The 18,933-nt window shown below is 30.6% G+C and overlaps 1 protein-coding gene across 3 annotated transcripts in view; it reads left to right on the top strand.

Moving 5' to 3' along the window:
- fu (STKc_STK36 domain-containing protein fused) overlaps positions 1 to 18,933 on the top strand; it is a 46,500-nt gene that overhangs the window by 4,790 nt on the left and 22,777 nt on the right. The window contains exons 11-12 of one of the 3 annotated variants that reach the window (XM_065347063.1): positions 1 to 3,894; positions 3,969 to 18,933. The exon at positions 3,969 to 18,933 is cut by the window's right edge and continues 22,777 nt beyond it. The gene's annotated coding sequence lies outside the window, so the exon portion shown is untranslated. The other 2 variants (XM_065347054.1, XM_065347072.1) reach the window with 2 other exon arrangements.

An 18,933-nucleotide genomic window follows, 5' to 3' on the forward strand; every position in this document is an offset into this window, starting at 1 on the left:
TGAATAAATGTATGCGATTTGCTGCCCTTCGACGTGGATTTCATATCTGGTGATTTTTTCGACGAATGATTGTGTTATCTAAGTTCATCTTGGAAGATTTTGAACTGTAAGTGAATTGCATACGTATCTCTCTCTTTATTTCGGTGTTTTAATTCGATGGCGAATATTTGAAAATCTCGGTTTAGCCATAAGTTTATGTGATCGAAGATCTTATTTTATATTAATTGGTTACCTATCTATATTATTAAGAAGAAGAATTGTGAAAATTCCCCAACAATTTTTTAAATACGATTCCTAAAAATGGAATTTTTCCATTACCACAAAAATCCAAATTTCCCCTTCTTTCTTCTTCGAATACTTCAACGAGTCGTAATGAAGAGTATGTATAATTGTATATGTATTGTTCTAGTTAATGCTCTGATTTGAGCTGGCGAAGTGATAATTATTTCATTTTTAAGACTTTGCAATCTGTAGGTGAGTGTTGTTTTTGTTTGAAAAGCATCGAGTCAACCAAATCTCTTGAACTTGGTCTTAAATGAAAGGGCAGCCTCATAGCTCTTTATCAAGTGTATGCACGTATTCGGTAATACACGATGATTTACGATATCTTTGTGCTTCCTCGTGTAATGTACAAAAAGTGCGCCATAAATTGCATTACTTGCGCATTAATAATTGAAAAATTACTACTTATCCTAAATAAGTACAAGCAGTACAAAAATGTTGCAGCGAGAGCTGTAATATTGAATAACGACGAAAGCATCAATAGTATTTTATTAGTTTATATTCTATGAGCCAAAAATTGTTCAAAAAAATTTTTGGTCTGTTTGGCTATTCGTTCAACGGGGTATTGAAATTTTAATATAAATTATATCAATAAAATGTCAACTAATTTAAATAATATTTATTGAATTAATATAAAAAATAAAATTTTAAAGAAATTAATCATGTAACAAATTTTAAAAATGGAAAAAACTCACTGTCGTTGGTGTGCTAATAATTCACGCCTTGCGCTGTCTCTAGCCTTTATTCTTTCTTCTATCTCCTTCCTCCTTTTTTCTTCGTCTCGTCTTCGTTTTTGTTCTTCTTCCCTTTTTCTTTTATCGTCGGCTTCCCTAAAATAAGAAATTAATATTATTGAAATTTTATGTCAATAATGGTACCATTGGTTCATCGTAGTGGGCTTACAGACCCCTCCATGGATCTTGGATGATTCTTCTTCTTAATTTAGTGGATTTTTCATACCAGAAGATCTCAAATACTACAGACACATTTATGTGTACCTCGTAATAACATCCACCATCTCCACAGTTTTCTGCAATATTGATTATTTTAATCAGATGCAAAAAAAACATGAATAATTGTCAAAATATAAGTGGCAACCATTGAAGAGGTACCTACTTTTTTTCACTGTGTCCCACCTCCACCAGTGACTTCCGATTATTCAAAGTCACACACAGTGTAAGCTAGCTGGTATAAAAAAAAAACATATGTCATGACTGTAGTGGCGGAGATTTTAAAAGTGGTTTCTGTGCTGACAAGTAGTATAGCTGTGTAGTGAACTTGTTCTATAGGAGTAAGAGAGATATCAATGCCAAACAACAAAAACCATTGATGACAAAACCCCCTATAAATATAAAAAAATTGTTGAATAATGATAATAAAAATTTTAATACTTACCTAGTAATAAATGATATTGTGAACTCAACTCACAATACCTATGCAAATCTTTTTTAAAAATGCAACCAGGACTTTCTCGGTTTTGTACCCGTCGTTGAGCGCAGATTCCTCCGAAAATTGAGGTAACTCATAGAACCACATAGGAACGCCGTCTTGAACGATGTTATAGTATCTCTGATGGTGAAAAGAACTCCTTTGCATAGTTTATGAGTATAGGCCCCAAACTTTTTTTAGCCTGAAAAATTCATAGAAACTCCTGTGATGAATTTTTTTGTCACTTCCCACTGAATATGTAAGACTGAAATACCTGCATGATGAAATGAAAAATTTGATAGTAAGTTGGAACCCTTATCCATTAGTGCCACTTTTGTATTCAGACAGCCACAGGTGACGTTTCTCCTAGCATTTTTCTGTTTAGTATTTTTTGTTCCTTTTCTTTTCTCAGATGAACAAGAAGTATCTCTTTTCTTCCGTCCACTTCTTTGAGGTAGGTTTCTAAGAGATGAACATGCTATAAGCTGTTTATAGGTAATTTCACTAAATAAAGCCACAGGTGTTTTGAAACATTTTACATATAAGTACATGGATAATTAAAAATAACATGATTAATAAACTTCTCATTTACATGTACGTACCCAAAAGTTCTATTCAAAGTGAGAGATTATAACTTGTACTTAAAAGTAAAAAATGTTTATTAAAGCAATGCACACAAATGCATATTTGCACTTCTAATTAATCAAACTTATCTATTGTTTACATAATGTAAATCTATATAGTCGTACTTCATGTTATTTGCCAGAGTTGCCACATTTTCTTTACAGTAAGCTGTTCATTTAAACAATTGTACTTTTGAGATATTTAATGAGTTTGTTTGGACGTACTCTCCATCTAGTACTTGTTTGTCTAGCAAAACAAACTATTTCCTGAACAATTGGGATATTAATATTTACTTCATAATAACAGCCTTCTTGGCATTTTTCTTCTAAATGATAGTGTGTCAGCATATGGCTTGTTAAAACAAAAAAACAAAAAAAAAAGTTGAACAACATTAAAATTCAGTCACTCATCTTTTGATTTCTTTACAGAATATTAATAAATGATGTATTAACATAATTCTGAAATATTTTCTTGGACATACTCGTGACTTGGCATGCTGAATTCCTGCATCTTAATCGAAGCCCCCCCCGTGCATAACGGGTCCATGGACTGTAAATCCAAACCCTTGAAACAGGTACCGATGTCCCCTATGACTATCCACGATGATAACCTCCTGATTGTTATCTGTCATCTGAAACGAAATAAAGGTTGGGAATGCATTTTTTGGACCAAGAAAAGATCATAAATTGAATGTTCTGTTAAGTTCCTCCAAGTCAAAATAAATAAAAATTAGTAAAATTTTAAATAAAATTTAATCATGCAATTTTAGACATAAAAGACAAATAAAATTTTAAAATAATACATGCATAAATAATTAAATTAACTTACACCAACATCGGGTTCATTTTAATAAAATGAATAAAAGATGAATGAAAAAATTAGAATTGAAAAATCGGCAGTTGGAATGATGGTGTAATTGGAGATATCGAATTTGCACGGTGGCTTCTCACAAAATTGAGATAAACTTGAAATATCAGTTTTCGCGAATTGAATAAAATATTTCGACTCGATAATATTGAAATATTATTGTTTTCAAATTTTCAATATTTAAACAACGGACAAAATAATTGAACTCAGTGAAAATTGAACTAGGTTTCGATTTCTATGTAAAAACTCAAATTTCTGCAACTTGAAAATTATGCTTCGACAGTAAGAACTTCATCGATGTCAATTTTAGTTATTTATGTACATACCTAGGCAAGCCTGGATGCTTGCGGAGCATGTGATTATTGTAGTTGCTCTTGTTTCCAAAGAACTCGTTGGAGCAGTACTTGCACCTATCAGGCCCCACACCTCCATGTTTCACTTGACAAAAACAGGGAAAGAACTGGACACAATTTTAGTGGTTTCGGGGGTTTATATTCAGAAAGGATCGCAAAATGGCGAAAAATCGCGGTGCCAGCTTGTCAGAGGGTGATTTCATATTTTAGCTATTGATTTTATCATTTTTTACTAAAAATTTACAAGGGTTTTACATTTGGTGGCCCGCTTAACAAACAATTACAAGTAGGTAAGTACCTAATAAAAATAAAATTTACCAATATGCACTCTAATAATTAGGTACCTACAGGGTGCCCAGAATTTTTAATGAAAAACTTTCTTTAGGGTACCAGATATTTCTGGGCACCCTGTAGGTACCTGGTACCTCTACCTACCTACGTATTTCAAATTTAAAATATTAGATCAAAAGTTTTGTTGTTGGTAGTAAATCTGAACGATACTTACCATCGTATGTTGTTTCCTTGTCATCCATTTCTGCCACGCTTTCTTGCCTAAAAGCCTCAGGATGTCTGTGCCAATATTTCCTAACATTGAAGAAATAGAAGTAACAATAATTTCTGTTATCATAGACATAGTTATCACAGAACATAGATTTCTGAAAAATGGAATAACATTACAATAGGTAGGTAGTACCTACACCTATATGTAAACAATTTAAAGAAAAAAAATCTCAACATAAGTATGTATACAAAGGAAGAGGGAAATTTTGTAAGATTGCTAGGTAACATACCTTTATTGTCCATTGTCTTAGTGACTTATACCCATCCTTTTGAAGAAGTTTTCATATAAAAATGAATTGAAACGGTGTACTTTTGGATATTGTGTTATCAAATTCATATATGCGTTGATGACCTGAAACCAAGACAAAAATACAAGAAAAATTACGTGATAAAAGGATGAAAATTAAAAAACCGCTTTCTGTATAGAAAAACGCGCTTCGGTATTTAACAATGCCTCCTCTTGCAAAGTATCGATATCATTAATTCTGACACAAGTGTCTCTGATTTTTGCGAGCGGTATTTTCCCAACTTGAGGATCTGATCAATAGCATCCTAGGTAAATACATAAAAACAGAAATCATTTAATTGTTATGTGCTTGTTCCGCCAATTTGATCATCATCTTTTCTTTAGCCTCTGTGTGATGAGAAAGATCATGAAATATACTGTCATAGTCAGTGTTGTCATCTTTCATGTCATCATTTTCAATGGTATCATCTGCAGTGTTACCATCTCCAATGTCATCATCACTTGCATCAGGCCTTCTGCTAGGATCTTCAATGTAAGAAGATTTCTCCTATAACATTGCTTTACCATATCAACTTGGTTTTTGTGACATAGATTACACATTTTGATACTAATCGCTTGCCATACTAAAAACCTCAAACATTTTAGAACTACTTACTGTGATGAATTAAATACATTTATGTATGAATATTAAAAAACATGGAAAACAAAGCTTACAATATTGATAAAATTATATTTTATAAAAAAATAAAAATACAATCTAATTCAATTGAGTGTGCTACAGTTATTTTGGATGATTATGATAATGAAGGCACCCATTGGTGTGCTTACCATAAGCAAAGAAATATAATCATATGGCATGATCCAATTGGAAATGTACACCCCCCCCCCTTGGATGTGCTACATTATATTTTTAAAAATAACAAAGTCATTTATAACCACAAGGCAACTCAGAGATTGAATTCTGTAAATTGTGGACACTAGTGTTTAAAATTTTTAATAAAATTAGATATTAGCAAGAATGAACTGCCCATGATTATCAATCAATTCACCTTATCATTTTAATTGATACATATTATGTACTTCTTCTTGAAATTGTTGTAATGCATAAACCAATAAATGCGATGGAATTAAATGAGATTTAAAAAAAAATCATTTTATCTATCATGGAAACACAAATTAACAGGGTGTCTAACAGGTACTGCAGGTACTGCAAGTACTGTAAAAGTACTGCATTGAAATCCTCGGTACTGCAAGTACTGCAAAGTACTGCATTTTGCCTGAAAAGTACTGTATTTTTTCTCAAAATCATTGATTTAAAATTTTTTTAAAAACCTCAAAATGAATTAATTGATCAAAATTTTAAAAAAAATGTTCATTTTGTACCTCAAAAGATGCAGGGTGTCCACAAGCCTGGAAAACCTGGAAAAGTCAGGGAATTTCGTAATTTTCACGCAAAATTCCTGGAATCTTGAAAAAACAATCAATTGCAAATTTCAGATAAGGACCTGTTATGAAAGGAAAACATTATTTTTTAATTCTCGAACCACAAATTTTCAAAAGCTTTTGCCCTCGCTTCGCTCGGGCTTGTTTTCTTTTCTTTTTGAAGAACCAGATGAACATTTCTAGATGATAAAAATCAAAGTTTTAAAGCCAAAAAATGAACTCACGAAAAAAAACATCGTTTTTATGCAACTCGAAATACAAATTTACAAGAGCTTTCGCACTCACTTGGGCCTGTTCTGTTTTCTTTTTCAAAATCAACTTCCTTTAAAAAAGCATTATTCAAATTCTAAAATTTTAAAAGCCAAAAAAAACCTACTCGTTCTCACATAAAAAAAAACTTCTTTCGAAATGCAATCTTTTTTTTTCAAAAGTAGTTAACTTTCTTCAAAAAAACATCATTCCAATATTAAAATTTGAAAAGTCAAAAAATAAACTCTTCTCATTTAAAAAAAAAACTCGTTTTTAAGCATCTAGAAATGAAAATTTTCAAAAGTTCTCGCTTCGCTCGGACCAATTTGTTTCTCAATTTTAAGATGAACAAATTTCACATTTTGATGCCTCCAAAAAACTATAAAAGAAAAGAAACATTTTCAAAAGTTATTATGAATATTGTAATCAATTGGCCAAACTTGATGCATGTTTTATTCATTCATTCATTTATTTATTTTTAATTAAAAAAGTTAATAATCAAAGTTGAGCTGTTTTTTATATCCGAAGAAGTATCCAGTTCGAAGAGAAGCTTATAAAAAAAATACACCCCCCCAAAAAAAAAATTTCTTCAACCAAAAGTATGCGGTAAGCATAGAAAATTGAAAAAATTGGTCTGGAAAACCTGGAAAAGCCTTCCAGGGAAAATCATTTCCAGAAATTGTTTCGATTGAAATATTTATAATTTTATCGACAAATTCCAACTGGTTCAAAAATATAATTTTTTTCTTGGGGGGGGGGGTCTGTGTAAGCTGGATAAAAAAAAATATGAGGTACTGCAAAAGGTACTGTAAAAGTACTGCATTTCTTCGGAGAAATTTTGTTAGACACCCTGATTAAAATATTACCAACCATACAAAATTTGAAAATGTCCAACTTATTTTTATTAAGTAGTATTTAATGTTCTTCATTATTTAACACAAAAAAAATGGATGTTTCAATTCATAGTGAGATCAATAATGCTGCCTTCTGGGGTTTCCACATTTTCACTGTCATCTCATTTCACCTTTACCAAATCCATGGGCTCATCTTGATTTTCATTATTAATGTGAACTTCTTGCTGTGTAAAAAAAAAAAAACGTTAAAAAATCTCAAAAAAGTTAAAAAATACTAAAAAATCATTATGAAACATAAATGAGTGGGTCTAGGTAGGTAAATAAAAAAACTCACTTTGATAAAGATCTTTTTTATCATCCTCTTGTTTGGTTTCATTTTGTTGTTCCCTTGTGTTTACTGTCCATCATCTCCTCCCAAAAATACTGTATATGTTGCTCTAGTCCACTATCACTGCCATCTTCTGTAAAAAAAAAAAAAAAAATGAAAATACATATAGTTGATAAAATTCACCATTCAAATTAACATACCTTAGTAAGTATTTGACAAATAAATAAGTATTTAAATATTTTTTTAAAAAATGAAAAAAAAAATTAACTCACCAATCATATCACGTGTCAGATTGCTAAAAGTGTCTTCTAATGTGGACTCCATGGTCCATGGTATTTGATCTCAAGGTTTCATTTCTTGAAATTTGGAAATCAAATAATCCAACTCTATATGATATTTCTGCCTACAAGTGTTTATCATTTACACCTACTCACTCACCAGCATTGCTAATTTATTTGTAGCAGTTGATATTTTATCATTCATTTTCTTGAAATAGCTTCCTATTTCAATGTTTTGTTTTCTTCTAACATCAATATCCAGATAATTCAACTTCTGTTCTGACCAGCTCGTGTTATGACCCTGGTATAATGTCAAATTTGTTTTCATATTGAAATTGAATAGAATGGGATCTGGAGCAACAATTTGACCATTAAAATATCCGAATCAAATAATTTTGTTAAATAATTATTAAAAATATTTTCAATACTGGTTCTTACCGGCCATGTTGATTTAAAAAAATTAAATTTGCATAAAAACTGGCGAAGAGCTCGAGTACCTATTCCACTGTGAGGTATACCAAACACTGATGAAAACGATTGAAAAGCAGAGCATTTTGAACCCACAAAATTGCCATTCACATTCACCAAGAATTATCAGTTATTCACCTTTCACATACCTAATCATAATAGTAGGGTACCTTATGAAATGAAACACCTAAATAAAAATGCAATAAAAGATTAATTCTGTAAATTGGATCGAATGATTGCTTAACTACCTACATACATTAATGTAAAAAAAATTGTATAAATAAAACCCAAAAACAAGAAAAAAAACACTACTATTTGATTTGTTATACGTATGAACTTATTTTGTGTAATAAGTTACCTTTAAACAGTATTATATCTACTTTGTGTTTGTGGTGTTTTTTTTAAAAGTTCACTTGCATCAGGCCCTCTGCTGGGATCTTCAATGTAAGAAGATTTCTCCTATAACATGGTGACCCTAAACTATCATTATAAAGGATACACTTTTCTTCAATTTTTATTTCTATCAAACACCAGTGTTTGTTTTCCTTCAAATGAATAGGAATTATCAAGGTGTCAAAACCAAATATATCTGTCTGAAATGCGAGCAAAAATTGCATTTAAAATTGACAATAAAATAATGCGAGCAAAAATTGCATTTAAAATTGACAATAAAATAAAACCTCAGGATATATATAACAAATAACAAACAATTGGTAAGTACCTAACAAAAATAAAATTTACCAACATGCACTCGAATAATTAGGTACCTACCAGCTACCTATATGTAAACAATTTAAAGAAAAAAGTCTTAACATTTGTATACAGAGAATGAGAGAAAGAGGGAAAGAGGGAAATTTTGTAAGATTGCTGGGTAACATACCTTGTTCTTCCATAGTCTTAGTGACTTATACCCATCCTTTTGAAGAAGCGTTTTATATAAATATGAATTGAAGCAGTATACTTTTGGATATTGTGTTGTTATCAAATTCATATATGAGTTGATGACAATGATGACCTGAAACCAAGACAACAATACAAAAAAAATTACGCGATTAATGATGAAAATGAAAAAACATCTTTCTGTGTAGAAAAACACACTTCGGTACATATTTAACAATCCCTCCTCTTGCAAAGTATCGATATCGTTAATTCTGACACAAGTGTCTCCGATTTTTGCGAGTGGTACTTTTCCCAACTTGAGGATCTGATCAATAGCATCCTAGTCAAATACAATATTAAAAGCACACAAATTGCAAAAAAAAGTACAAAAAATATATAGAGAAAATATTTTCAAAAAAATATACAAAACAAAATTGAAATCATAATAACAAAAAACAAAAAAATTTAAAATTTACTTTAGAATAAAAATATAAACTTATGTAGCATACAAAAACTCCTTAAATTTGTAGTCGTTGAAAACGCCATGTCAAATCATTTTTATACATACCTACACAAATATACGTGTGAATGAAACTTACTAAAATCTTTGTTTCATTGGACAACCATGATTGATATTCTTTCCATTTATGAAAATATTTTTTTTAGACACTGAGGCTTACATTTTTTTCATTAGGATACCTAACAAACCCCACTACATATTATGAAACAAAATCATTTCAAATGAAGTGTCCTACCTGAAAATTTACTTCTCCATATTATTTGCAAGGTATTTATTGCATGTATAGCAGATGTTGAATCGTTTACCCTTTTGAAGAACACTGTATGCCATGGTGCGTTGTTAATTAATGGCTGTCTTGCTCACTTTTGGTGAGTTCCTGGAAATTATTTCTATCACAAACCAAATAAACGTGAATGTTAGTGACGAATAAAAGACAAGTAAGTAGAACTTGATAAGTTTTATTATTGTATGTACCTGTGTGTAACTGCAATTTTTTTATCGATTATACAGTTGCAGTTTAATGTGCAACAAGCCGCCACTGATTCAATATCTTTGTCATTGTTTGCGTACAGCTTATGAACGTCTTTTCATTCAATTTCATCTAGATCATCGACAGTGGCTGGAATTACGTTTTTTTTTGGCCAAATATTTCTTCTTCTTTTTCAACTGAACCTCCAAAGCTACCTCGAAATCAACCCATTCTTCAACTATAATTTCTTCTTGTACTTCTTCAATCGTTTGTTCTTGCTTTTCTTCATCCTAATTAATCATTATTTGACGGAATAATAATTCAAAGTCGAAAAGAAAAGAAATTGAAAAAAAAGAAATTTGATGCAAATTTTTATCAGTACATACTTCCGTATTATTTAAGAAATGCTGCAATATTGCAGCATATTCTTCTTCAAACTTTTCTGGCTCATTCATTCTTCAATTTAAAATCAAAATTAATTAAAAAAATTCCATAAAACGTAAAAAAATTGATAAAACGGATACGTTCACAGTACAATTACGGTACGTTTTAGTTTTTACGCTCTCCTGAACATTTTACGTTTTGGTCGACTGGGGGGTTTCTTTATGGTAGGTCACAAACCAGAAAAATCTGAAACAAAATATTATAATGATATTGACAGATATATAGGAATTATCAAGGTATCAAAACCAAACATGTCTACCTGAAATGCAAGCAAAAATTGCATTTAAAATTGGCAATAAAATAAAACCTCTGGATAACAAAATTAAAAATTACCAACATGCACTTGCATAATTAAGTACCTACCTATATGTAAATGATTTATAGAAAAAAAATCTTAACATACATATATGGAGGAAAAGGGAAATTTTGTAAGATTGCTAGGTAACATATCTTTTTTGTCCATTGTCTTAAGTGGCTAATACCCATCTTTTTGAAGAAGCTTTTTATATAAAAATGAATTAATAAAACAGTATACTTTTGGATATTGTGTTGTTATCAAATTCATTTATGCGTTGATGACCTGAAACTGAGACAAAAATACAAGAAAAATTAGGCGATAAAGTATGAAAATGAAAAAACCTCTTTCTGTATAGAAAAACGCACTTTGATATTTAACAATCCCTCTTCTTGCAAAGTATCAATATATGTAGTTAATTCTGACACAAGTGTCTCCAATTTTTGCGGGAGGTACTTTTCCCAACTTGAGGATCTGATCAATAGCATCCTAGGTAAGTACATAAAAACAGAAATCATTTAATCTTTATAGGTGAGAAAAGCTTTGTGCAGGATTCAAATGACTATACAATACCCTCATGGCTTCGATAGTAATGGGATGAGCTGGATGAGCTGATTCGAACTGTTGTGCTTGTGCAACAATATGTAGTTCTCACTTGTTTGGGTTCAATAGGGTAAAGCAACTTTGCCTCCTCAAATTTCTGCAGTGTTTTCAATTTCAATAAGTTGATGATCAATTACATGTACAATGGAATTCACTTGATCATAGTTTGCATATGACACTAGTGCTTCAACTTGATTCCCAATCATAATATTTTCAAGTGTGATACTGTTTTACATGATCTGAGACTACATTTGAACTTTTACTTGTTGCTTCTACATATACATATTACATATATTACGCATGTGCAGAAAATTAAATGCATACATATTAAATTTTGGTTATTCTCAATGATCACTATTGTGATGCAAATTTGAAAATCAATGCTATTTTAAATACTCAACAAAAATGAAAATACTACTGCTAGCCACACAACTTGTATAAACCAATGAACAAATGTCTCTGATGGATGTCAAAATACATATTACAACTTACAAGTATAATATTTCACGATTTATCGCTCTAAAAGTGCATTTCAAAAAAAAAAAAATTGATAATACACATTTTTTTAAATTTTATTGTTGAAGACTACAGTCCCCCTCCTGCATAAAATTTCTATAAGTACAATGTTTTCGAGAGATAAATGAGTGAAAAATCAAATTTTTTGGTAGGTAATTTTTTTGAAATTAGCAAAATATTTCAGAATCAAGGTGAAAGCTGTTTGAATGTTGTATTTTTAAAGGCGCCTAAAAATGATAATTTCTTGTGAGGAAGTTGATGTGGCTTTAATGTTTTACCAATTTTTTGGAAAGATGGAGTTTTCATACTACAGATCTAAGTACCTGCCTGCAATCTGTAATTTTGTGAGGAATTAGTCATCAAGGGAATTGCTTTGTCTTGATTCATTTGCACACAGTCATTAAAGATATTGGAAAATTTCAATGGAGAATTTAGCTCGAAATAGGTTGAATGAAAAATTCCAAGGTTGAAATGATTTTAGAAATCATCAAATTGCAGTATATTTAATCGTCATTTCATTACATTTTTCATTTGTCACACACTAAGGTGTTCACAAGTTTTTTGTAAAATGAAATGAACCTTTCACATTGACTGTAACCACTACACAGTTCACAATAAAAATCATAAACATAATTCATACCTACTGCTATTGAATTTGTCTTATTAGACTTACACATTACATACACAAATGATAAGACGAATATATCTTTCAATTTTGAATATTTGTTCTCAGTGTTGACAATTTCTTTATCAATTGCTTTCTCAAATGCGTGTGTCAGAGTTTCATTCATGATGATATTTTTTACAATATTTGCCATAATACACATTGGTAAATCGCGTAGTGAAGCATTCATGATTTCTTTGAATCTGACCAAACCTTCAGCAATTTCTTTTAGCTTAGCTCTGAATTTGTCCATATCTTGAAGGGCGCTCGGAGTGGTTTTTAACCTAGCTGCCAAATTAACACATGTTTACAACATTAGCACATTATGCATGGGTGGTCACTGCAGTACAGAAGAGATGATATTTAAGATAATTTGAAAACTGACAGTTTTGAAAAATGAGGAGGGTCTACCTCATATTTTGAAATAATAAATTGGTAAATATCCAATTTCTGTAAATTTATCATCTCATCTCATTCACCTCTATTCTAGCGGCTGGTACTATACAATTACCTATTTGAGCTACGTTAAAAATTAGTTAAAAACTTGTAAGTAATACAATGAAAAACCTTAAAATTACGCTGAAAAAGAGTCGAGAGCTTGAAATACAATTACAAAATATGTCGAAAAACGTTTAAAATGCTTAAAAAACTAAAAAGAAAATCATAAAATTCACACAAAATTGTTAAGTTTTGGCACGTCATACACATATTTACCATTTTGGTGGGAAATCACCTTTGGAGTGACAATTTTGCCATAGACATTTCTCCAGTAGTAGTCTGCTTTATCGATTTTAGCTGGCCACCTCCAGCCTCTCTTACCATTTTTCTCCAAACATTTCACCTCTATGGTGTCGTCGTCCATAGTAACGATCTGTCCAGGATATTTATTGTCGATTTCAGGACAGATCACCAACATAAAATCATCAATGTTGTATCCGTTCTCATTTTTTTTTCATTCAGTGATGTTTCTGCAGGAGTTCTGAAATTTTAGAAGTTCATTATAAAATTTTCCACTTTTTAGTTTAAATTTACCCCGTTCATTTTAATTTCCCCCCTCAAAATTTCAATACTTACCACATTCTGAAATACTACCCCTGAAGTGGACGGCTCGCAATCTATTTCAAAAATTGGCTCAGGCACAGGTTCGTTAATGGTTGGTAGGTACAGGCTCTTCAATTACAGGCACACCCTCTTCAATTACTGGTACAAAATCATCAATCAACTATTCTCGTAATTTACTGGCAATAAAGTTAAAATTGATGGATCCTCTTCATTGGATGATCCAACTTCCAGATTCTGAGTTTCTTGACCATTTATCTCCGATAGCAATTCACCTAATCCATCCAGTTCTAAAATAATAATAAAAAAATAAAACTAGAGAAACTTAAAATAATGATAGATCAATAAAAAAAATAAAACCTCAAAATTTAGTTTCACAACCACTTTTGAGAAGTATTGCCAATTCGAGAATTTTTTTTTGAAGACATTGAAAAATATAAAAATTATGCCAACAAGCCAACATCAATGATAATGTGCTAATTTTTTTTTATAATTTTGAAGCGATTTTTGCCACTTGATAAAAAATAGTAAAGGAAAACAAAACGATCTTTTTTCTGTGCTCATTTTATGAACAATTTGAATTAATAGGTAAGTACTAAAATATTCGAAACATTGATGAAAAATTGAGACAAAATAATTGCCAGCAGTTTGGTTTTCACCAACACTTTTTTCGAGCTATTTAAATACTTTTCTATTTATTTTACCCCTAACATGTTGGAAATTCAATTCTCCGGGTTTCTTGCACTTTTACTCCATTTTTGTAGAAAAATGATTTCAAAAAACGAAAATAATGTCAAAATTTGAATTTATTTTCCAAAAAATTGAAAAATTTTGATGCTTAATATTTTTTTCCCTTTGCACAATTTCCAAGTCCATTTTGATAAAAAATTGAGACCAAAAAATATAATGATTGATGGAAAAAAATGAATTCAAAGCTCCTGAATCAAAAAAACAAACAGTCTCAAATGTTTTAAATAACATTGGGGGAAAAAAACAAGCAAAAAGTTGATAATGAATCCATTTATTTTGTACTTACCTTGCAGTATTGCATTTACCTTTCCATCATCTACAAAACTGAATTCTTGATTATCCATTTTTTTTATACAAAGAAAAAAATCACAATTGATGAATAAATATTGCAGTATGCACTAAACAAACTTATCTAAGATTACCCACAGTGTGGATATTAACAAATACAAATTATCCCTATTTATGGGATATTACTGAACTAAATTGAAACTAAAAACAAACAAACGAATAGTACCTACTTAAGTACTAAAATGAAGGTTGCAAATGCTAGAAAGAGTGATGCTCATGAATGTGTATTTACACAATGCAAACGCACTATCACGTTGGATGGGTTACCAAAATGTCAGTAGGAAAACTAACAAACAAAATAAAACCAATGTGAACTTGAAATTTTTAAATTTTATTTGATTAATTAACAAATTACTAAACGAATTGAAAAGCTATGGATACATACTTAAAAACTTGATGCAAAAACATATTTTCAACAAAAACGTTGGCTTTAAGAGCCAAACAAAACAAGGCAGCATTGCCTCAGAAACAATCGGCAATTACATGTAATTTTGAGGATTGTAAATAACAAAAAAAAAAAAAGGAAAAGGACGCCTTACCTGCGGATTTGAGGATCCCAATTTACAAGTCGTGTGGCGGTGTAAATACTCCTATACTTTCAACATTTTTGGGTAACATATGGCATGATCCAATTGGAAATGTACCGCCACCCCCCCCCCCCTTGGATGTGCTACATTATTTTAAAAATAACAAAGTCATTTATAACCACAAGGCAACTCAGAGATTGAATTCTGTAAATTGTGGACACTAGTGTTTAAAATTTTTAATAAAATTGAATATTAGCAAGAATGAACTGCCCATGATTATCAATCAATTCACAAATTAAAATATTACCAACCATACAAAATTTGAAAATGTCCAACTTATTTTTATTAAGTAGTATTTAATGTTCATTATTCAACACAAAAAAATGGATATTTCAATTTATAGTGAGATCAATAATGCTGCCTTCTGTGGTTTCCACATTTTCACTGTCATCTCATTTCACCTTTACCAAATCCATGGGCTCATCTTGATTTTCATTATTTATGTGAACTTCTTGCTCTGTAAAAAAAAAACGTTAATAAATCTCAAAAAAGTTAAAAAAAAAAAAATACTAAAAAATCATTATGAAACACAAATGAGTGGGTCTAGGTAGGTAAATAAAAAAACTCACTTTGATGAAGATCTTTTTTATCATCCTCTTTTTTGATTTCATTTTGTTGTTCCTTGTGTTTACTGTCTATCATCTCCTCCCAAAAATACTGTATACGTTGCTCTAGTCCACTATTACTGCCATCTTCTGTAAAAAAATAAAATAAAAAAATGAAAATACATGTAGTTGATAAAATTCACCATTTAAATTAACATACCTTAGTAAGTATTTGATAAATAAATAAGTATTTAAATATTTTTTTAAAAAATGAAAAAAAAATTAACTCACCAATCATATTACGTATCAGATTGCTAAAAGTGTCTTCTAATGTGGACTCCATGGTCCATGGTATTTGATCTCAAGGTTTCATTTCTTGAAATTTGGAAATCAAATAATCCAACTCTATATGATATTTCTGCCTACAAGTGTGTATCATTTACACCTACTCACTCACCAGCATTGCTAATTTATTTGTAGCAGTTGATATTTTATCATTCATTTCCTTGAAATAGCTTCCTATTTCAATGTTTCGTTTTCTTCTACTTTGAACATCAATATCCAGATAATTCAACTTCTGTTCGGACCAGCTCGTGCTATGACCCTGGTACGATGTCAAATTTGTTTTCATATTGAAATCGAATAGAATGGGATCTGGAGCAACAATTTGACTATTAAAATATCTGAATTGAATAATTTTGTTAAATAATTATTAAAAATATTTTCAATACTAGTTCTTACCGGACATGTTGATTTAAAAAAATTAAATTTGCATAAAAACTGGTGAAGAGCTTGAGTACCTATTCCACTGTGAGGTATACCAAACACTGATGAAAACGATTGAAAAGCAGAGCATTTTGAACCCACAAAATTGCCATTCACATTCACCAAGAATTATCAGTTATTCACCTTTCACATACCTAATCATAATAGGTAGGTACCTTATGGAATGAAACACCTAAATAAAAATACAATAAAATATTAATTCTGTAAATTGGATCGAATGATTGATCAACTACCTAAATACATTATAGGTAAATATCATCTTGTTTAATATCACACAAATTTTATATGCAACCTTATAACTGCATTTTACCTGCAGATTCCATTCCATTCATCTTACAATTCAATCAATGCGAACTCAAGTGTCATTAAAAATATGTACATAGAATCTGTCACATCACCTTACACAAAAATTTAGGTTCTTACATACCTAATTTTATAAAACAACTTTGTAAGTGCATTTTATTCTGCATACCTATATTTACATTTATACAATATAAAAAAAATTGTATAAATAAAACCCAAGAATAAGAGAAAAAACACTCACTACTATTTGATTTGTTGTATGTATGAACAGTTTGAAATTTGAAGCTGTTCTGACACCTTATTTTAGCAATGAATTTAAGACGTTTTAATATTCCCCCTTTCCCTCTTTTTTGTCATGTTATGACTGATCTGATATACCTATCCTAATTCATAGCAATTGTGACTTCCTTTGACTACAGAAAATTTTATACTGCAATTATTTCAGTGGAAAAATTTTTCTTGCCAAAATTATGGCTCAGTCATACTTCAATTTAATTAGAACTGCTCTGGTGGAAAAAAAATGTGTACTTACATTGTTATTGATGTTCATTTTTGAATTCAGCTTTCTTACTATTGCACTTGATTCCAGAGCCTGTATTTAGAAAAAAAAAACATTAATTTTTTGAAAAATAAAGCAGTTTTATTTTTAGGTAGTAGCATTTTTTCAACAAAAAAAGCAGTACTTTTTCGTAATTTTTTTAAAAAAGAATTTTCGTTTTCAGGAAGTATCACTTTTTTAAAAAACTAAGCATTGTAATTTTTTTAAAAAAGCATTTTGGTACACATTATTTTTTGAAAAAAAGCATTATTATTTTTTCAACTACACTAACAAGGGAACTACCTGAACCGGCAGAAACGAAAATGAACGAATCAAAGCTAGATCGAAAGGGGACCATCTCAGGACCCCAAATCCAAAATTTCAAGTGCTAAAGTTGATTTCTCGATTTTTGGTGAATTTTTGAAAATTGAAAAATCCGAAAAATTATCAATTAATACCAAAAATAGAAAATATTGATGAAAAATGGAATTTTCTCGGGAAGTGGCTCAGATGGTGTCCCTAACTCATTTACGACTATCGAAATTCGTAAAACCTCAATTCCAGTCATTCTGGAGCCTCCAGCGATTTTTTATCATTTCTCCAGAAACTTGAAATTGCTGTGGAACGGCTAAAAATCAACTTTAGCACAAATAACTTTATTTGGGGACTATGTGGGTTGCCTTTAACCATTTTTTGCGGTTGTCGCGAAAATCGGCGTCTGCCGGTTCAGATGTGTATTTTTGGCCACTGGAAAAAAATGACAAAATTTGGAAATGTTAACGGATGCTCCAGAATGGTCGAAATGGAGGTTTCACCTATTCGGAACGTCGAAAATAGGCCAGAGCTCGATTTCGGATACGTAACATCGCAAAAGATGGAATATTTGACATTTTCAAATTTTGTCATTTTTCCAGTGGTCAAAAATACACATCTGAACCGGCAGACGCCGATTTTCGCGACAACCGCAAAAAATGGTTAAAGGCAACCCACATAGTCCCCAAATAAAGTTATTTGTGCTAAAGTTGATTTTTAGCCGTTCCACAGCAATTTCAAGTTTCTGGAGAAATGATGAAAAATCGCTGGAGGCTCCAGAATGACTGGAATTGAGGTTTTACGAATTTCGATAGTCGTAAATGAGTTAGGGACACCATCTGAGCCACTTCCCGAGAAAATTCCATTTTTCATCAATATTTTCTATTTTTGGTATTATGTAATTGATAATTTTTCGGATTTTTCAAGTTTCAAAAATTCACCAAAAATCGAGAAATCAACTTTAGCACTTGAAATTTTGGATTTGGGGTCCTGAGGTGGTCCCCTTTCAATCTAGCTTTGATTCGTTCATTTTCGTTTCTGCCGGTTCAGGTAGTTCCCTTGTAAGTAGTAACATTTTTCAAAAAAAATCAGCATTTTTTCGTAATTTTAAAAAAAAGTATTTTTGTTTTCAGGAAGTATCACTTTTTTAAAAAACAAAACATCGTGATTTTTTTAAAAGAAGCATTTTGGTGCTTACATATAATTTGAAAAAAAAATACATTTTGATTTTCAGATGTAGAATTTTTCCAAAAAAAAATGAAGCATCGTAATTTTTTTAAAAATAGCATCACCTGATTTTTATAAAAACAATCCTGGTCTTGTTAATTCTTGA

Source organism: Planococcus citri, chromosome 1, assembly GCF_950023065.1.
Source record: "Planococcus citri chromosome 1, ihPlaCitr1.1, whole genome shotgun sequence".
NCBI classification, from domain to species: Eukaryota; Metazoa; Arthropoda; class Insecta; order Hemiptera; family Pseudococcidae; genus Planococcus; species Planococcus citri.